The sequence below is a fragment of the Amblyomma mixtum genome, chromosome 3, assembly GCF_055824585.1.
Source record: "Amblyomma mixtum isolate Tamu chromosome 3, ASM5582458v1, whole genome shotgun sequence".
Classification (NCBI taxonomy): Eukaryota; Metazoa; Arthropoda; class Arachnida; order Ixodida; family Ixodidae; genus Amblyomma; species Amblyomma mixtum.
In genome coordinates this window covers 343030704-343053425 of record NC_143014.1, presented here as the reverse complement: position 1 = coordinate 343053425, position 22722 = coordinate 343030704, and positions in this window count along the sequence as shown.

Genomic DNA, 22722 nt, shown 5'->3' with positions numbered 1-22722 from the left:
ATGGCTGGCGCATAGAGAGCAGCACACTAGCAAGGACGAAAAAAGAAGGAGAAAACCACAATGTCGCATGCCACGCTCGGTCCGTGTTTTGTCTTCCGAGTCTTGTGACGAGACAGTTTGAGAGATTTAGCACAGCCGAGCTGCCGTCACGTGCTATACGGTAACGGTTCACCGTTGCTAATGCAGCGTGCTTAACTAGCCACATCTGTTGTTGTTCTCGTGGTCAGCATATTTACCGTACCGCGGTGCTAGAACTCTCTATTCCCAGCAGACGTTATGTTGATTTTCGGTTGGACCAAGAGGCAACGACGGCCTTTTCTGTGCAATCATTTTCTGTCCGCGTATTACATCGTTATGTCTTTCGAATACAAGGCTGTGAAAGAAAAACACTGCAAGAGGATTCGCACTCGAGCGGGGGATAGTGGTAGGAGAACAGTAATTCATTTAAACAGCCCAGTTCACCCCACAGTGTTTGTCCAGGATTGTCCATTGGATCAGCGTAGGAAGTCGGTACTTCCTCTTGAAGGCCAGGTCGCGGGTTTTGAGTACTTTTTGCAAGTGCTCTTTATCTCTTCGCATAGATCTCTTGAGCCTTTAGCTTGCTTCCGCGTAGTTACGCGCCCCCAGCATCGAGGAGTCCTTTTCCAGTTCCGCGCCTTCGTCCGGAGATCCAAGCGGATGTCCGTCGGGTCCAGCTTCCCGTCGTCTAGGCGGCATCCGACGGGGGCGCCTCACGCCCCTCAGTGAAGGGGCACGGGGGCGTTATTCCCCGAACCTCCTCCAGGGCCACCACCCAGATCCGGGAGAGGCTCCCGCGAAGAGCATTGGCTGCGACCCTTCGCTGATTGAGCCGTTCGCGTTGCTCTGGCTCTGCACAGGGCTCCCAGGACGGTGGACGGCGGGCACATGCCACAGCCCTTCTCCTGTGCCTTCGAAGTGCTCGCATCCATCAGCGTCCACTGCTGGACCCCGCTTGTCCTCCCGGGCTCGAGCGAAGGACTCGGGCGATGGTTTGTGCGGCGGCCCAGCGGTGACCATCCTGTGGATCTGGTTGAAGTCCTCTTTGACCTCGGCCGCTGGTGCCGTTTTGCAGAAGTTTGCCAGTACTCGGGCGTTCTCCTCCTTGAAAAGCTCTTCATCGCCGCCTGATGCCATCTTGTTGTTGTTGTTGTTGTCCTCTAGAAAATGGCGCATACCCAGTGCGGGGGATTGGCCAAGACACAGGCGGCAACTGATAGGTGTACAAAATGTTAAACAAGAAAATAATGGCGGGGAAAAATAAAATAATCTTGATAATAATAGCAATTATGAAATAAATGAAAGGATCTCAGATGTGTAATTGAAATAGGCTAAACAAATGCTGTGAGATCGGTGAATGAAATAGAGAACGGGGCTAAATATTCCACGTTTCAGAAAGCTTTCATTCCAGAGAAATATTGATCATGAGAAAGAGCAGAGCTTAAGATGGCAGCCGTTTAGTGTCTGTAAGGAAGTTTTGCATGGCGGAGAGCACATTCCAGTTGCTGTGCCCAAGGGAGGAAGCCCCAAGAGACAGAGCAACCCCAGCTGACAGACTTAGACCAAGCTGTCGTAACGGAAGGTCCAGCAGGGGGCTCCGTAAAGAGGAGAAACGGCGGCAGGTCAACAAGAAATTATCTATCGTTTCGGGTTCTCCGCAGAACGGGCACAATGGGGAGACCGCCAGACCAGATCTATAAAGGTAGAAGTTTAAAAGAGGCACGCGACAACGTAGACGCGTGAAGGAAACCTCAAGCTTGCGTGATCGCCATCCTTTACTGCACCACGGGTAAAGGAGATGCCGGAATTCGGGAGAGGAGGTCAGAGCTGATGCTGCGAATTCTTTCAAGAGCAGATACCTGCGAAACCTGGCCGCGGTAATATATGCGCTGGGTGGAAGCACAGATACGACTGGGCCTTGAAGAGATGCCTTCGCGAGGGTATCAGCAACCTCATTCAAATGGATTCCTCTGTGCCCAGGCACCCAGACCAACCGTAATGAACACACGTGGGCTGGAACCAAGCATTTGAGTAACCGAAGTGCCTGAGATGTTGTAGGCGCGGTGAGAGAGGAACACAACGATAATGAATCTGTCATAATTATGACAGAAGACAAGGAGCTGTTTAATTTGCGCATCGCTAAGACTACTGCTGGAAATTCGGCCAAATAAATAGGGGTGTAATCGGGAAGGCGGAGTGAGAATGACCAGTCAAGGGAGATGGAGAAAATGCCAACACCGGCCTTTTCTTCACACTGTGAGGCGTCTGTCGCTATGAGCACATGAGATTTAAAGCACAGCAGGTAATCCTGCAATAAACCGCTGAGCAAATGAAAAGGCATTAACTTTGCATGTTTTGGAAAGATGTCATCGAAGACAATCTGAATAGATGAGTTGGCGCATACCGGACGGATGCCCGAAATGCGGACGTTTAAGGGGTCCTGGAGGGATTGCACCAAACATATCTGAGGGGTACGGAAACGAGACCAGGTTTCGTTGAAAAATAGCCTAGGATGACGAAGGAAGATCAAATTGGAGGCATGGAGCGAAGAATCGCACATTCTTACGAACGTTTTCACCGTTAAGAGCCGAAACCTAGAAGTCAATGATGGAGTACGCGCTTCCAGGTACAAAACGGAATTCGCCACAAATTTTGGAAGACCCAAACAAAGGCGCAACGCCTCCCGCTCCAAGAGAATCAAGGGGCGAAGTTTATACGCTGGTGCACCAGAGAATAAAACACAGCCGAACTCTAAGATTGGACGGACGTACATTCTATAAATCATAAGAAGTGAGTGCCTTCTCATGCCAGAACGAACACTGCTCAGCCTGCGCAGCATACCGACTGCTCGGACTCCTTTCACAGTGATCTGCTCGATATGGGCCCCCCAGGAAAGAGAAGGATCATAAATTACTCCGAGGTATTTGACACTTTGCACTTGAGGAATTACATGGTTCCGGTAAACAATAGAGATATTAACTGGACGAGAGAGCGGAAAAACCAATAAAGCACATTTATTGACATTAAGGGACAGATTAATGTCTCCTAACCATTGGTCTAGGACATTCAGGTAGGACTGTAAGGACTGGTACAAAGAGGAAATGTCGTTCTCTGAAGCAAAAAAGGCGATGTCATCAGCATACACATAGGTGGACACCTGAGGACTGCAGGGAATACTGCTGAGTAAGATGTTAAAAAGTACAGGGGAGAGGACCGCCCCTTGGGGCACTCCTCTCGCTTGTCGAAATTTGCTTGATGAAACACCGTTCTGAAAGCAGTAAAATTCCCTGTCAGCAAGGAATTCAGCAACCCAAGCCACAAAGTATCTCAGAAGTCCTACTGCCTGCAGTCTTTGCAAGAGCGTCCTGTGCTCAACGCTGTCATAGGCTTTAGATACATCTAAAGTAAAGAGCGCTGCGTATTGGTTTCGGCGCCGAGCTAACTGTATGCGGCTCTCCAGATCGGTATGGGCACACCATATAGAGCATCCTGGTCTGAAACCAATCTGGCAAGGGTTCAACAACCCAGTCTCTGAAATAACAGACATTATTCTACCATGCAACACCCTCTCAATTAACTTAACGAGATTCGAAGTTAAAGAAATTGGCCTTATATTGTCTAACACATAACCATCTCCCTGCTTTTTAAGCAACGGGATAATCTTTGCTAAACGCCACTCATTTGGAATCCATGGCCCCTTAAGAGAGTAATTTATAAGCGCCAGTAAGTCGCTGGGAGATTCCTCGAACAAAATTTTAATCATAGAAGAAGTCACACCATCAGGGCCAGGGGCCGCGGGTGGAAGGCGGGATACAGTGTTCGAGAGCTCAGTGAGGGTGACCTCCTCGAAAACGTCCAAAGTGGCAATAAATCTCTGAGGAGAAGGAAGAAGAGCCGTAAACCGGCGCTCAAGACCTCTGCCTATCTCTTCCAGGGACTGTGCAAGTTCAGCCGGTGACTGAACTAGGGAGACAGCGTTCATGGTGGACGAGATTAGTTTCCTGGATTTTAGGTAATTGAATAAAGCGCGCCTATTACCAGATTTTGAAAGGAATTCGTAGCGTTCAGTATCGTGCAACTCCTTTGCACGAGATACGGTGCGCTTAAACGTAGCTGCAACGAAATTATAATCGATCCAGTTTTTGGGACCCTGATTATGGAGAAGTTTCTTCCAAGCAGCCTTTCGGCGCCTATAATCGCGAGCGCACTCTGCGTTCCACCAAAGGCACGGCGATGTTCCCTTATGTGCCTGAACCAAGAACTCCGATTTTTTACGAGCTCCATCCAAAATTGAACAAATGCGGATGGCATTATCTCCACTGTTGGAATGAGATAATTCCTGAAGGTCTGCTTTGAGGGCATTTTTAAAACTGTCGTAATTTATGAATGTGCGCCGTGTGCCGTTAGGAGAGGTCAACTGGCACATAACTTGGAAGCTGATCGGAAGGTGATCACTATTGGAGGCACAGTAAACTGGCGCCCAAGAGGACACAGTTATTCCGGGGGAAGAAAATGACAGGTCTAACGCTGAGCGAGCCTGACCACGGACAAATGTGGGGAGACCCGAATTTAAACATATGAGGTTATTCACACAAGCCCAGTCCCATAAGAGCGTACCGCAGCGATCTGTACGAAACCCCCACGAAACATGATGCGAGTTGAAGTCTCCAACAATTAAAACCTGTTTCCTGCAACTAGATAAAAACGAGTCAAGAGGCCGAACGTCATGCACACCTGTTGGAAAATATACATTAGCCAGAGTGAGTGGCTGATATCCAGGAATATTGAGATCAAGTGCCTGAATTTCGCACTGCCTGTCCATATATTGAAATGACACAGTTGCCCTGTGGCAAAATTTTGTGGATACGAACAATAGCAACCCACCACCTCTTGAGGGCCGGTCAAGCCTGAAAGAACGATAATTTTGTAAATTGTACCTAGAATCTTTAGAGAGCCACGTTTCCTGAAGAGCAATTAAATCTGGACTTAATTTACTGATTAAACAAACTAAATCTGTTGAAGCAGAAAGAATAGACCGGCAGTTCCACTGCAACACCTTCAACGACCCTATGTCGCCGAAAGGGCCGCAGCGGAGACCGCCTGATCCAAAATGCTGCCTTTGGGTGTAGATCTAGGGTGATTCTTTTTATTCTTCGACTGAGAGCAAGACGGACTAGCACCACCTATCGGAGACGCACTGCGCTTTTGAGCACGCATCTCAGTCTCCATATCAACGCACTCTTCAGATGAGAGTTCTGTCTCACTGTGATGTGAATAACTGGTTGTAGGGATAGGCGAAGGCTGTGATTGAGTCTGACTCAGTGGATTGGAAGTCACGGGCACAGAAGGTTGGGGAGGTGCAACCAATGGAGAAGTGATTGTGCCACAAAGGGGGGCAATAGAAGCTTGCAATAAAGTGGACATTTTGGTTGTCATGACCTGCGAAATGCACGCGGACAGATTTTCAACTATGCGATCCATGGCACTTGCCATTGCTTTCTCCACCGCCGCCGCAATCGCTTGCGACAAGGAGGAATCCTCAACGGTTGCATGCCGCGCTGCCACACTTGCATAGCCAGATGTCCTATCTTTGATGACTGCAACTGCCTCACGTCTTGAGCACCTGCGCTTGTCAATAAACTCTAGTACTTGCACTTCCTCAGCCCGCGCTGGGCATTCGGAATGGCTTGCTGAGTGTCCACCGCCACACAAACAGCATTTCTCTTGTTGAGCAGAACACCCAGCAGGGTCGTGGCTGTCTCCGCACCCACAGCAGCGAAAACTCGATTTACAGGCCTTGGCGCTATGGCCAAACCTCCAGATATTACGGCACTGAAGGGGCCGAGATGTAAATTGACCCACACGGAAAATCAAAGGCCACACCTTAACTTCAGATGGACAGGACAGCCCCGCAAATGTAGCAATAACAGTCTCCGTCGGTATCTTTGTTCCATCCACCACACGACTGCATCGGTGAATGGCGATCACGCCAGCCGAAGTGAGCTTTTCTAATGTGTCGGACGCGTTTAGCCGTGGGTCTACGCCACGGACTAGCCCTTTCGAACACGCCAGATGAGGAGGTATGAACGCGCTCACCGGGTGATTGGCAAACGACGAACACTTCAGCAGGTCGGCTACGCATGCCTGGTCTGGCGATCTGCATACGATCCCTCCACGGCCGAACTGCCGGACGTCAGTAATCTTCATGTAATGGGGGGTGGTAGATTTAAGCACAGCCTGAACAGCCTCGGGGTTATTCAGCTTGATGGAGCCCTTATCCGCGGGGACGAGAGCAACCGGTATGCTGCTAACTCCGCTACGGAGGAAACAATCAAGAGGCAGCTTATCTGGGGCGAGACAAGCTGACCAGGGGGTGTTCCCCTGGCCGGGAGAGTTTGTGGACATCAGTCCACGTTCCCGCGTTCAGTCACCCTGGAAAATAGGAAGAAAACACAAGAAATCAAGCAGAAATTCGAGGAATAACTCAGCACCGCCTGGTACTTAGCCGCAACCCAACAGCAGCGAGCGGCGTTGTGTACGTGCACCAGACTCACTGTGTTTGATTTGTTTATTTAAACCAACAAATCTGCATTGCTTTTTATTTACTAATTTAAATTTTTGTTTTGTATTTGAAAAAATTTAATTCCTTTTTTTATTTTCATCTTTTACATTTTCAACACTTATCAGTCGCCGTCTTTGTCTTAGCAAATCCCCCGCCGTGGGTACGCGTGATTATCTTCTTCAAGAGGACAACAACCACAACAACAACATCTGTGACTTGGCGACGGCGTACCAACGCAGCGGAATACCATCGGCGCACGGTTCAACCGCTTCGGTCCAAACGCGACTGGCCGCTCCAATTCCTTCACGTGACAGCTCGATCGCTCTGAAAGGTGGCCATGGCGTTAAAATCTCGTATATCAGCCGGAGTGGTGGAATAATTGGTTCAGGATCAGCCTCGTATGAGGGATGCGCGGGGTATGATACCCAATGCCACCGGCTACCCATCGGTGGTACACTTACCACATGCAGTGCGACATAGGACTTGAGGAAGAGTGGTGCGCAAACTGGCTGATGTCTTTAAACGTTAATAAAACAACGCTAGTATCATTTCATCGTCGTCAATCGTATCCTACTCCCAATTACACCCTTCGCGGTTCCATGATAACACACGCATCTTCATATAAATATTTAGGTATAAGCTTTACACAGGACTTCTCTTGGACCACCCACATAATGAACATAACCAACGAAGCTAACCGTGTTCTTGGTTATCTAAAGCGTAACTTGCGCTTGGCACCTGCTTCCATAAAACTGTCCGCATATTTAACTCTTGTCCGTCCTAAACTTGAATATTCATGCTCAATCTGGGACCCCCAACAAAGTAACCTAGCCAAAACCCTTGAGTGCGTCCAGAGCCGTGCGATAAGATTCGTATATTCTGATTACTCATATCATACGAGCGTAACAGCATTGAAAACAAAAGCTAACCTCCCCAGCCTTGAATCCCGTCGAAAAATAGCCAGACTCTGCCTTTTCCACAAGTTTTATCATTCACATTTCAGCCAATCCGTTATCACCCCTGCATACCGCCTTTCACTTCGCATCAGTCATCCGAAAGCCGTTCATACACCTCGAGCATCTACTTCTGCGCACCTAAAATCATTCTTCGCCCAGACCGCAAGAGACTGGAACAACCTCCCCGCTGAAGCTTTCATCCATCCTGGCCTGGAATACTTAAAATCATTCATCACTGATTTTTTTTCAATGATATGTATGCCCACCCCTCATGTAATGCCCCTAGTGGGCCTTTGAGGTACTAATAAATAAATAAATATGCAATCATTCCTCTGGCGCGGTGATATGATTACTTTGTCTGGAATCCTTGGGAAACGGGTGTCCGACTCCCCTGTGTAGTCGAAAAATATCTTGTGCCATGGCGCTCTTTGGGTGAAAGAAGGCCTTGCGCCATAAAAACTACCATGATCATCATCAAAATCGCATATCTTATCACCCATGCCGCTAGGTCTAGTTGTCAACTAGTCTTTTTACTTATATAGCTTGTATATTTCCCAAACTGTCCGCAAACTTTTTTACACTTTGCGTTGTCACACAAGGGCCATTTCTTTACCTACACTGGCTACACTAGTGGCTACGCTAGTGCCGCCAGTGTATCGTGATTTCATTATATTCTTGCTACACCAGTGTAGCCAGTTTAGGTAAAAAAATGGCCCTTCTGATGACATCAATACCTGCATGTTGTCTTTCAGATTTTTTTCTTCTCAACATTTTTATCATTAAGGAAAGAAGAAATTTTTAATGATCGTATACTTCTCATCAACCTGTGCGAAAAATACCTTCACTGCATTTTGGCGACACAACAGATCTTAAGTCTGCGGATGATGCATTCATTACTCTCGAATATATGTATCGTAGAAGATGCATACAAGATATAAAAGAGTGCGCTTCAACGCTTTTGGCTGTCGGAGCACAAATGAACTCTACTCTTTACAAAAAAAAACTCTTTATTACGTTTATAGTCATGAAGTTTTACCCCGACCACGTCACATTTCCAGTTTAAGCAAAAGTATAGCACGAAAAAAATTTCGAATCATCGCCAATGAAATTGTCAGAAGGACTCAACAGCTGAGGCCTCAATTTTAAGCGTCAAACCACCAAAACGAATATTATTTTTCCAGTAGCCGTACATACCTTTCTGCACAGGTGATGACTTCTCACACTCCGTTCAAAACAAAAAAAAAGAACTTACATTAATATAAACAGTCTCCATGTCGTTAAATCTTGAAAACGTAGCAGCACAAAAAAACGATGACAAAATAGGCGCAGGTACCAATTACGAACTCAATTTTAGTGCGGAAACCCAAGCTTAAGTACAGCGCTACTATCGTCTCGTGGCAGTTAACAACAATGGTCCAAAAACGCCAGTTCATTATCAAGAAGAGACAAGGAAGCGGTGCTAGCACACTCACCACCTGCTTTTCTATTGTGATATGTCTCAATAATCTCTCCTTCCATCCGATCCTTTACATGCCCAAGAAATTAGTTTTCCGAAAAATGGGTTTACACTTACAGTCTCGGCAGTGGATAGCAAGGTGACCGCTCTTCCCTTGTTTCACGAAATTGTAATGCTCCCTAGCTCTCTCATTAAAACAACGTCCAGTCTAACCTATGTACACCCTGTTTCAAGTGAGCGGAACGCTGTACACTACCATAGTGGTGCAACAGATAAACCTTGTTGGTGGTTGATAGTACAAATCGGCTTTTTCTTATTAACGTTCATTCTACAAACTTTTGATAGCTTGCTTGGGGCGGAGAAGAGCACGTTTACGTCTTATCTTCTTCCAGTTTTCTGAAGGTTAAATGACACTCTGCGACGGTACGGAATTACTTGAGTTGCCATCCTGTCATCATCCTTATCTGTCTCTTTGGTGAGCTTTTTCTTTTGTAGCAACTTCTCTGCAACAGCTGACAATGAATCTGATTGCGAATGACAGGCTTTCTTAAAGATTCATTGTCAGCTGTCGCAGAGATGTTGCTAAAGAAGGAAAAGCGCGCCACAGAGACAAACAAGTATGAAGAGATGATGGCACCTCAAGTAATTCCTTACCTTCACAGAGTGTCTCATTTTCTAAGAAAATTGCAAGAAGATAAAATGTAAACATGCTCTTCTCTGCCCCAAGCGAGGTATCAAAAGTTTCTCCTATGATGGTTAATAAGAAAAAGACAATTTGTACTATCAAACAACAACTATGCTTCACCCGTTGCACCACTAAGGTAGTGTGCAGCGCTCCGCTCTCTTGCAACAGTGTGTAGGTAGGTAAGACTGGACGTTGTTTTAATGAGAGAGCTAGGGAGCCTTACAATCTGGTGTAAGAAGGGAAGAGTGGTCATCTTGCTATCCACTGCCGAGACTGTATGTGTAAACCCATTTTTCGGAAAACTAAGTTTCTTGGGCATGGAAAGGATCGGATTGAAAGAGAGATTATTGAGGCATATCACATTAGAAAAGCAGGTGGTCAGTGTGTTAGCACCGCTTAGCACCGAGTGGCACCGACGGGCTTTTCTGTGTAATTATATTCTGTTCGCTTATTACATCGTTATGTGTTTAGAATACAAGGCCGTGAACGAAAAACACTTCAAGAGGAATCGCACACTGCGGCAGATAGTGGTAGGAGGATACCAATTTATTTAAACAGCCCCGTTCACCCCACACTTCATGTCCAGGACAGGCTCTTCGGTCAGCGTAGGAAGTCGGTAGTTCCTCTTGACGGCTAAGTCACGGGTTTTGAGCACTTGTTCACTTTTTGCAAGTGCTCTTGATCTCTTCACAAAACTATCTTGAGCGCTCAGGTTGCTTCCTCGTAGTCACGCACCTCCAACGTCGAGGATTCCTTTTCCAGTTCCCTGCCTTCGTCCGGAGTTCCAAGAGGGATGCCGTCGGGTCCACCTTCCCGGCGTTTCGGCGGCATCCGACGGGGGCGCCTCACGCCCCTCGGTGGCGGGGCACGGGGGCTTGATTCCCCGAACCTCCTCCAGGGCCACCACCCAGACCTGGGTGAGGATTCCGCGAAGAGCATTGGCAGCGACCCTTCGCTGATTGAGTCGTCCGCGGTGCTCTGGCTCTGCACAGGGCTCCCAGGACGGTGAACGGCGGGGACATGCCACAGACCTTCTCCTGTGCCTTCATAGTGCTCGCATCCATCAGCGTCCACTATTGGACCCCGCTTGTCCTCCCGGGCTCGGGCGAAGGACTCGTGCGATGGCTTGTGCGGCGGCCCACCGGTGACCATGCTGTGGATCTGGTTGAAGTCCTCTTTGACGTCGGCCGCTAATGCCGTTTTGTGGAAGTCTGCCAGTACTCGGGTCTTCTCCTCTTGGGACAGCTCTTCATCGCCGCCTGACGCCATCTTAGACGGCTTGTACTGTTTTTTTTCTCTTCTTTTGAAGTGGTTTTGGCCTCTTCTTCTTCCTGCCTGGTTGTTATCCAATCCGTTCCCATTTTTAGTCGCCAGTCTCACTGTGCTTGATTTGTTAATTTAAACCAACAAATCTGATTTGCTTTTTATCTACTAATTACTATTTTCGTTTTTTATTACGGTTGAAAAATTTTATTTCATTTATTTAGTTTCATTTTTTACATTTGCAGCACCTATCAGTCGCCATCGTTGTCTTGCCAAATACCCCGCACTGGGTACGCGTCATTATCTTCTTCACGACGACAACAACATCTGTGACTTGGCGAGAACGTAACAACGGATCTCAATAAAAGCGGGGCCCGGTTCAACCGCTTCGGTCCAAACGCCGACTGGCCGTTCCAATTCCTTCACGTGACAGCTCGATCGCTCTGAAAGGTGGTCACGGCGTTAAAATCTCGTATATTAGCCGGAGCGGTGGGCTAATTGGTCCAGGATCTGCCTCGTATGAGGGAAGGGCGGTGTATGATACCCAATGCCGCCGGCTACCCACTGTACAACGTATGCAGTCTTTTCTCTGGCGCGGTGATATGATTACTTTGTCTGGAATCCTTGGGATACGGGCGTCCGACTCCCCTGTGTAGTCAAAAAATATCTTGTGCCATGGCGCTCTTTGGGTGAAAGAAGGCCTTGCGCCATATAAACTACCATTATCACCATCAAAATCGCATATCTTATCACCCATGCCGCTAGGTCTAGTTGTCCACTAGTCTTTTTACTTATATAGCTTGTATATTTCCCAAACTGTCCGCAAAATGTTTTACACTTTGCGTTGTCACACAAGGGCCATTTCTTTACCTACACTGGCTACACTAGTGGCTACGCTAGTGCCGCCAGTGTATCGTGATTTCATTATATTCTTGCTACACCAGTGTAGCCAGTTTAGGTAAAAAAATGGCCCTTCTGATGACATCAATACCTGCATGTTGTCTTTCAGATTTTTTTTCTTCTCAACATTTTTATCATTAAGGAAAGAAGAAATTTTTAATGATCGTATACTTCTCATCAACCTGTGCGAAAAATACCTTCACTGCATTTTGGCGACACAACAGATCTTAAGTCTGCGGATGATGCATTCATTACTCTCGAATATATGTATCGTAGAAGATGCATACAAGATATAAAAGAGTGCGCTTCAACGCTTTTGGCTGTCGGAGCACAAATTAACTCTACTCTTTACAAAAAAAAACTCTTTATTACGTTTATAGTCATGAAGTTTTACCCCGACCACGTCACATTTCCAGTTTAAGCAAAAGTATAGCACGAAAAAAATTTCGAATCATCGCCAATGAAATTGTCAGAAGGACTCAACAGCTGAGGCCTCAATTTTAAGCGTCAAACCACCAAAACGAATATTATTTTTCCAGTAGCCGTACATACCTTTCTGCACAGGTGATGACTTCTCACACTCCGTTCAAAACAAAAAAAAAGAACTTACATTAATATAAACAGTCTCCATGTCGTTAAATCTTGAAAACGTAGCAGCACGAAAAAACGATGACAAAATAGGCGCAGGTACCAATTACGAACTCAATTTTAGTGCGGAAACCCAAGCTTAAGTACAGCGCTACTATCGTCCCGTGGCAGTTAACAACAATGGTCCAAAAACGCCAGTTCATTATCAAGAAGAGACAAGGAAGCGGTGCTAGCACACTCACCACCTGCTTTTCTATTGTGATATGTCTCAATAATCTCTCCTTCCATCCGATCCTTTACATGCCCAAGAAATTAGTTTTCCGAAAAATGGGTTTACACTTACAGTCTCGGCAGTGGATAGCAAGGTGACCGCTCTTCCCTTGTTTCACGAAATTGTAATGCTGCCTAGCTCTCTCATTAAAACAACGTCCAGTCTAACCTATGTAGACCCTGTTTCAAGTGAGCGGAACGCTGTACACTACCATAGTGGTGCAACAGATAAACCTTGTTGGTGGTTGATAGTACAAATCGGCTTTTTCTTATTAACGTTCATTCTACAAACTTTTGATAGCTTGCTTGGGGCGGAGAAGAGCACGTTTACGTCTTATCTTCTTCCAGTTTTCTGAAGGTTAAATGACACTCTGCGACGGTACGGAATTACTTGAGTTGCCATCCTGTCATCATCCTTATCTGTCTCTTTGGTGAGCTTTTTCTTTTGTAGCAACTTCTCTGCAACAGCTGACAATGAATCTGATTGCGAATGTCAGGCTTTCTTAAAGATTCATTGTCAGCTGTCGCAGAGATGTTGCTAAAGAAGGAAAAGCGCGCCACAGAGACAAACAAGTATGAAGAGATGATGGCACCTCAAGTAATTCCTTACCTTCACAGAGTGTCTCATTTTCTAAGAAAATTGCAAGAAGATAAAATGTAAACATGCTCTTCTCTGCCCCAAGCGAGGTATCAAAAGTTTCTCCTCTGATGGTTAATAAGAAAAAGACAATTTGTACTATCAAACAACAACTATGCTTCACCCGTTGCACCACTAAGGTAGTGTGCAGCGCTCCGCTCTCTTGCAACAGTGTGTAGGTAGGTAAGACTGGACGTTGTTTTAATGAGAGAGCTAGGGAGCCTTACAATCTGGTGTAAGAAGGGAAGAGTGGTCATCTTGCTATCCACTGCCGAGACTGTATGTGGAAACCCATTTTTCGGAAAACTAAGTTTCTTGGGCATGGAAAGGATCGGATTGAAAGAGAGATTATTGAGGCATATCACATTATAAAAGCAGGTGGTCAGTGTGTTAGCACCGCTTAGCACCGAGTGGCACCGACGGGCTTTTCTGTGTAATTATATTCTGTTCGCTTATTACATCGTTATGTGTTTAGAATACAAGGCCGTGAACGAAAAACACTTCAAGAGGAATCGCACACTGCGGCAGATAGTGGTAGGAGGATACCAATTTATTTAAACAGCCCCGTTCACCCCACACTTCATGTCCAGGACAGGCTCTTCGGTCAGCGTAGGAAGTCGGTAGTTCCTCTTGACGGCTAAGTCACGGGTTTTGAGCACTTGTTCACTTTTTGCAAGTGCTCTTGATCTCTTCACAAAACTATCTTGAGCGCTCAGGTTGCTTCCTCGTAGTCACGCACCTCCAACGTCGAGGATTCCTTTTCCAGTTCCCTGCCTTCGTCCGGAGTTCCAAGAGGGATGCCGTCGGGTCCAGCTTCCCGGCGTTTCGGCGGCATCCGACGGGGGCGCCTCACGCCCCTCGGTGGCGGGGCACGGGGGCTTGATTCCCCGAACCTCCTCCAGGGCCACCACCCAGACCTGGGTGAGGATTCCGCGAAGAGCATTGGCAGCGACCCTTCGCTGATTGAGTCGTCCGCGGTGCTCTGGCTCTGCACAGGGCTCCCAGGACGGTGAACGGCGGGGACATGCCACAGACCTTCTCCTGTGCCTTCATAGTGCTCGCATCCATCAGCGTCCACTATTGGACCCCGCTTGTCCTCCCGGGCTCGAGCGAAGGACTCGTGCGATGGCTTGTGCGGCGGCCCACCGGTGACCATGCTGTGGATCTGGTTGAAGTCCTCTTTGACGTCGGCCGCTAATGCCGTTTTGTGGAAGTCTGCCAGTACTCGGGTCTTCTCCTCTTGGGACAGCTCTTCATCGCCGCCTGACGCCATCTTAGACGGCTTGTACTGTTTTTTTTCTCTTCTTTTGAAGTGGTTTTGGCCTCTTCTTCTTCCTGCCTGGTTGTTATCCAATCCGTTCCCATTTTTAGTCGCCAGTCTCACTGTGCTTGATTTGTTAATTTAAACCAACAAATCTGATTTGCTTTTTATCTACTAATTACTATTTTCGTTTTGTATTACGGTTGAAAAATTTTATTTCATTTATTTAGTTTCATTTTTTACATTTGCAGCACCTATCAGTCGCCATCGTTGTCTTGCCAAATACCCCGCACTGGGTACGCGTCATTATCTTCTTCACGACGACAACAACATCTGTGACTTGGCGAGAACGTAACAACGGATCTCAATAAAAGCGGGGCCCGGTTCAACCGCTTCGGTCCAAACGCCGACTGGCCGTTCCAATTCCTTCACGTGACAGCTCGATCGCTCTGAAAGGTGGTCACGGCGTTAAAATCTCGTATATTAGCCGGAGTGGTGGGCTAATTGGTCCAGGATCTGCCTCGTATGAGGGAAGGGCGGTGTAGGATACCCAATGCCGCCGGCTACCCACTGTGCAACGTATGCAGTCTTTTCTCTGGCGCGGTGATATGATTACTTGGTCTGGAATCCTTGGGAAACGGGTTTAGGATTCCCCTGTTTAGTCGAAAAATACCTTGTGCTATGGCGCCCTTTGGGTGAAAGAAGCCCTTGCGCCATATGAACCACCATCATCATTATCAAAATCGCATATCTTATCACCCATGCCGCTATGTATAGTTGTGAACTAGTCTTTTTATTTATATTGTGTGTATATTTCAAAACTGTCCGCAAAATTTTTTACACTGTACGTTGTCACACTAGGGCAATTTTTTTTAACCAGCCAGCCAGTGTAGCCAGTGTAGCCAGTGCAGGTAAAAAAATGCCCTTCTGACGACACCAGCACTTTCAGTTTTTACCTGCATGTCGTCTTTCAACAATTTTTTAATCTCAACATTTATATCATCAGGGAAAGAGGAAATTTTTAATGCTCGTGTTCTTCTCGTCTATCTGTGCGAAAAATACTTTCATTTCTTTTAGACGACACAACAGCTCTTAAGTTCTGGGGATGCTACATTCCTTACTCTCGACTGTACGTATCATAACTGCGCTGCAACGCTTTTGGCTGTGGGAACACAAATGAACTCAACTCTATTTTTAAAAAAAGGGTTTATTACGTTTATAGTCATGAATTTTTACCCCGACCACGTTCTACTTCCATTCTAGCCATAAGTATAGTAGGGCAAAAATTTCGCGTCATTTCCAAAGGAATTTTCAGAAGGAGTCAAAAGCTGAGTCCTGAATTTCAAGCATCAGACCACCAAAATGAATATTATTTTTCCATCAGCCGTAGATACGTGACTGCACAGGTGAGGACTTCTCACACTTCGTTCAAAACAAGGGAGAGAACAACAACATCTGTAGCTTGGCGACGGCGTACCAAAGCACCGGAATACTAGCGGCACCCGGTTCAACCGCTTCGGTCCAAACGACGACTGGCCGCTCCAATTCCTTGAAGTTACAGCTCGATCGATTTGAAAGGTGGCCATGGCGTTAAAATCTCGCATATTAGCCGGAGTGGTGGGCTAATTGGTTCAGGATCCGCCTCGTATGAGGGAAGTGCGGGGTATGATACCCAATGCCGCCGGCTACCCACCGGTGGTACAACGTATGCAATCTTTCCTCTGGCGCGGTGATATGATTACTTTGTCTGGAATCCTTGGGAAACGGGTTTAGGATTCCCCTGTTTAGTCGAAAAATACCTTGTGCCATGGCACCCTTTGGGTGAAAGAAGGCCTTGCGCCATATAAACCACCATTATCACCATCAAAATCGCATATCTTAACACCCATTCCGCTAGGTCTAGTTGTCAACTAGTCTTCTTACTTATATAGCTTGTATATTTCCCAAACTGTCCGCAAACTTTTTTACACTTTGCGTTGTCACACTAGGGCCATTTCTTTACCTACACTGGCTACACTAGTGACTACGCTAGTGCCACCAGTGTATTGTGATTACATTATATTCTTGATACACCGGTGTAGCCAGTGTAGGTAAAAAAAAATCGCCCCTCTTACGACATCAATACCTGCATGTTGTCTTTCAAATTTTTTTTATTCTCAGAATTTTTATCATCAGGGAAAGATGAAATTCTTAATGATCGTTTACTTTCAATCAACTTTTGCGAAAAATACCTTCACTGCAATTTTACGACACAACAGATCTTAAGTTCTGGGGATGCTACATTCCTTACTCTCGAATATATGTATCGTAGAAGACGCATAGAAGATATAACAGAGTGCGCTTCAACGCTTTTGGCTGTCGGAACACAAATGAACTGTACTCTCTACAAAAAAAACTCTTTATTACGTTTGTAGTCATGAATTTTTACCCCGACCACGTCTTATTTCCAGTTTAACCAAAAGTATAATAAAAAAATTCGAATCATCGCCAAAGAAATTGTCACAAGGAGTCAACAGCTGAGGCCTAAATTTAAAGCGTCAAACCACCAAAAGGAATATTATTTTTTCAGTAGCCGTACATACCTTACTGCACAGGTTAGGTCTTCTCACATTCCGTTCAACACAAAGGAAAAGTACATACATTAATATAAACAGCCTCTATGTCGTTAAATCTTGAAAACGTAGCAGCACGAAAAAACGTTGACAAAAGAGACACAGGTACCAATTATGAACTTAATTTTAGTGCGGAAACCAAAGCTTAAGTACAGCGCTACTATCGTCTCGTGGCAATCAACAGCAATGGTCCAAAAACGCCAGTTCATTATCAATAAGAGACAAGGAAGCGGTGCTAACACACTGACCACCTGCTTTTCTAATGTGATATTTCTCAATAATCTCTCTTTCCATGCGATCCTTTCCATGCCCACGAAACTTTGTTTTCCGAAAAATGGGCTTACACTTAGTCTCCGCAGTGGATAGCAAGGTGACCGCTCTTCCCTTCTTTCACCATATTGTAATGCTCCCTAGCTCTCTGGTTAAAACAACGTCCAGTCTGAGCTAAGTACACCCTGTTGCAAGTGAGCGGAACGCTGTACACTACCTTAGTGGTGCGACAGGTGAAACCTATTTGGTGGTTGATAGTACAAATCGGCTTTTTCTTAGTAACCTTCATAGTACAAACTTTTGATAGCTTGATTGGGGCGGAGAAGAGCACGTTTACATCGTATCTTCTTGCAATTTTCTTCGGGTTATCTCCAGTGTTCAAACTGCAACGGTCCCCATGACGCCTCATCTAGAGACTGCCCGCGGCTAAAAGCAGTGCGTGCTGTCCTAAGACAAATGGTCCGAGAGAACTCGACGCACCGCGAAGCCGCCGCAATCGTTCGCAAGAGACGTGCCTGACTCAAGAGGAAATCCAGACTGGCTGCTGCCAATGACAGCCGCAACGACGCGCCGTTGGCGCCTCCTCCTCACCCTCCTCCACCTCCTGTTCCGCCTCGCCCCAGTGTGGTCCGTCCGCCCTCTGTGGAGAATGGTGGCCAGATGTCATCAGGTTCCGATGCTAGGCGAGCGCTTCCGCCACTATGTGCTCCTGAGGCCCCTCCACGTAAGATCCCATCGCTGAGCACGTCGGCCGCTGCGTACGGGCTCCCGGAGCAAGACCGCCAAACCCTCTTGATTTTAAAGACCGTGGTCAACACAATCCGGCCTCTCCTACAGGCTCTACAATCCCCAACTGCTCGAAGCGTTTTACTAGTGCTGGACTCCCTGGGTTCAGCACTTCAGGGACTTTAAACCATAATGGCTGGCCACCTTCCCACCTTTCGTGAGGATGTTAGAGGCGCCACAATCTTCCAATGGAACGCAAGACGCCTGAGGTCACGAATCTTAAATTTGCGTCCTTACGTGTTCACTAACTACTTCCCGATATTGGTAATCTGCGAGCCCAAATTATCAGAAGCAATCAGGCTCTCCGGGTACGAATCTTTCTTCGCCCCAAGATGTGGGGAGCGCAGCCAAGTCTTGGTATACCTCCGCACTGACATGGCATATGTTTGCTGCCCAGTTCCACCTCACAATGACAATCAATACGCGTGTTTCTTAATCAAGACAAAAACGCTAGAATTCACACTCATAGCAGCATACGTGTCACCCTCCTCTCAATTAGACTGCGAAAGGCTGAAGGCCATCAAGGAAGAAACCCGTGCTCCTTGGATAATTACTGGCGATTTTAACGCCCATTTCCTAAGGGGAAGCACCAGAATTAACGCCAAAGGAAGGCTTCTGGCGTTATTTGCTCCCGACAATGGTCTGTACGTTATGAATGACGGCAGTCTGACATACCTGCGCGGCTGTTACTACAGCAGCTGCTGGACCTGACATTAGTTTCAAGGTCGTTGCACTGGAGTGTTCGCTGGTTTTGTGATGTGGGGACCCATGGAAGTGACCACATTCCTACCTACCTCAAAATAAACGGCCTTGGTGCGTCCACCCCCGCCCAACTCCCGCGAATCGACTTGATGGTATTTCGAAAACATATGGAGGAGACGAGCAAAGAAGCCCTCACTGGCAGGCTGGTGCACATTATAGCTAATGATATGAACGTTGCAAGAAGTCACATCACGTCTTCAAGAATACGCAGTGATTTTGATATTGAACTAGAACGCCTCCGTGCTCTTCGGTGGCGAGCAGAAAAGCGATACAGACAAGCCAAGTGCTTAAATGATCTACGGGAGGCTAGACGTACCGAAGAATGGATAAGCTGGCGAACCTTCGCTGGAGGTTCTTTTGTCAGCACTTGGATCGCCGCAAGCCTATGCCCCTCATATGGCATACTGTGCGGGGCCTCCGTATGCTTCCGCAGCAAAGACAACCATTCTATGCGTTGGCTGTCTATCAATATCGGTAGCAGTCTGAGGTAGCAATGGACTACTGCAGGAAAACTGCGAGTGTAGCAACTGCTTCGAGTTCCCGGCTATTTCCTCCTGCCTCAAGGGAATCAGCCATGGATGTCCTTTTTTCTCGGGAGGAACTCGACTCTGCTCTTGCAGGATGTCGGCGTTCGTGTTCACCAGGGCCAGATGGAATCACATATGCTGCGCTGTCCCACCTTGGCCACGACGCGCTAGAAGAGCTCCTCAAACGTTACAACGACTCTTGGCTCGACGGTGCTCTTCCTCAAGAATGGAAATCGAGTCGATTGATGCCCCTACTAAAAGCAGGGAAATCTCCACTTGAGCTCTGATCGTATAGGCCAATAGCTTTGGCCATTTGCGTAGAAAAGGTCATAGAGAAAATGATTTTGTCGCGCCTTGAGTGGTACCTCGAACACTACAAAATATACCCCGACGCTATGGCCGGCTTCAGGTAGGGTCGCTCTTCTGTTGACAACGTCTTTGATCTCGTATCCACGGTTCAACAACAGAAGCGATTGAAACGTTTGTCAGTGGCACTCTTTCTGGATGTGAAAAGTGCTTACGACAACGTGACCCATGAGGCCATCCTTGGTGCGCTGTAAACTGTGGGCATCGGTGGTCGGATGTTTGCGTGGATAGAGAGCTATCTGTCCAAAAGATCATTTTTTATCCAGTGTGTAGATGGCCCGACACCTGCGCATTACACCTACCGTGGCGTGCCCCAGGGCGGTGTCCTTAGCCCTACATTGTTTAATCTGACTCTCATCGCCCTCCCTGAGAACCTCCCCAACACCGTCCAGATGTGTATGTACGCCGATGACATCTGCATTTGGGCCTCCTCTGTGACGCGTCTCCAGGTGCGTGCAAGACTTCAGCGGGCAGCATCGATCACTTCTTCCTATCTCCAGAAACAAGGTCTCAGCGTTTCACCGGAAAAGTCCGCGCTAGTGGCATTTGCACGTAAATGTATGACTCCATATCCGGTACGCATCGACGGTCACATCATTTCTTGCTGAAAATCTCATCGTTTCCTAGGGATCCTGATCGACCGCAATTTATCATGGAGCCCGCATTGCACTCTACTGAAAAAAAGCTAACATCTATCGCTCATTTACTCCGATTTCTGGGTGGAAAATCATGGAGCTCGTCGGTCCAGTCAATGCTGGAGTTGTACAGAGCTCTATTTGTGGGATGCTTGCGGTACAGTACACCTGTACTCTCAAACACGTACAAGACTAACATGCGTGCCCTCCCGACAGTGCACGGTGAGGCCCTTCGCATATGCCTAGGTCTTCCTCGGAGAGCATCAGCACTGGATAGCATTGCACTCGCCAAAGACGACCCGATCTCTACTTATATTGCCCTAGACTGCTTGCGAATGCAGATACGTCATATTACAAGGATTCCACAGCATCACCTTGCGCCCCTGCCACTGCAGAGACCCCATTCTGCATTTGCAAAGGTGATAACAACGCAACAGTCGTCGATCCCACAACAGTTCACCCCGGCACCTCTACCTCCCTCTCCTCTGTGGTGTATGCGGCTCCCATGTGTGCGCCTTGCTATTCCGGGGATAGCGAAGAAATCAAATTTATCGAGGCCAGCCATTAAGCAACTGACACTGTCCATGTTCCACTTTGAATATGGGGACAGTACTCACGTCTATACGGATGGATCAGTAACCTCACTAGTTCTGCTTGTGCTGTGGTCGTTCCTGCGCGACAGACTCAAATTCACCGACAAATTTTGCGTCGGGCTACCTCTACTGGATCAGGATTGGCCGCACTTCTTGCGGAGGTACAGTATATCTCACAGCAATCACCTCAAAAATGGGCTGTTTTCTGTGATTGAAAAGTGCCCTACAATGTCTTCAATCTGCCTTGAGACATAGCGACCATGAGCAACTTGTAGCGAGATACGATATCTGCACCACCAGGCAATCGAACAAGATCATCAAATCATCTTCCAATGGGTACAAGGCCATAGCGGCACTGTTGGTAACGCCTTAGCTGACGATGCTGCTCGATCGGCTCACGATACAACCAACACTGTCCGCATACCACTAACAAGAGCTGACGCAGCAAGGCACCTTCAACTGCTCGCCCGAAACCTGACTGTAACGTCGTGGTCTGCCCCTGGAGGTTCGACACCCCGCTCGCACCACTTTAACCTCTTGTTTCAACATCATATAACATTCGGCCTCCCCCGCGGTGATACTACGATGTTGTGCCGCCTAAGGCTGGGAGTGGCGTTCACAAACGCCTATTCCCATCTCATCGCAATGGCAGACTCTCCAGCGTGTAACCAGTGCGGTTGTGATGAAACGATCGGACACCTCCTCTGTGACTGCCCTCGTTTTGAGCAAGAGCGCGGTTTCCTAATTACTACTCTGTACCACTTGGACTCGCGTCCTTTAACAAAGTCCATCGTTCTGGGGCCTTGGACACAACCTTGCCCACAAAGGAAACAGGTGAAAGCGCTCCTGAGATTCTTAAGGGACTCGGGGTTGTATTCCCGTGTATAATCTTTAAGTTTTCAACGCGCGCCCTCTGTCCCCGTGACACAGTGGTCGCCGGACAGTTGAAAAACTCATTTCATTGCTGCTCTTTTTCCTTTTTTCCCCTTTGTTCCCCTCCCCAAGTGTAGGGTAGCCAATTGGGTATCGCCTGGTTAACCGCCCTGCCTTTCCGTCCATTTCTCTCTCTCTCTCTCTCTCTCTTAAGGTTATGAGACACTCTGCGAAGGTACGGAATTACTTGAGTTGCCATCCTGTCATCATGCTTATCTGTCTCAATGGTGCGCTTTTTCTTTTGTAGCAACGTCTCTGCAACAGCTGACAATGAATCTGATTGCGCATGTCAGGCATTCCTCTAGATTCATTGTCAGCTGTTGCAGAGACGTTGCTACAAAATAAAATGCGCACCAAAGAGACAAATAAGCATGATGAGAAGATGGGAACTCAAGCAATTCCTTACCTTCACAGAATGTCTCATAATCTTAAGAAAATTGCAAGAATGTACGATGTAAACATGCTCTTCTCCGCCCCAAGCAAGCAAGTGTGCAGCGCTGCGCTCACTTGCAACAGCGTGTAGGTAGGTCAGACTGGACGTTTTCTTAATGAGAGAGCTAGGCAGGATGGCAATCTGGTGAAAGAAGGGAAGAGTGGTCAACTTGGTAGCCTCTGCTGAGACTGTAAGTGTCAACCCATTTT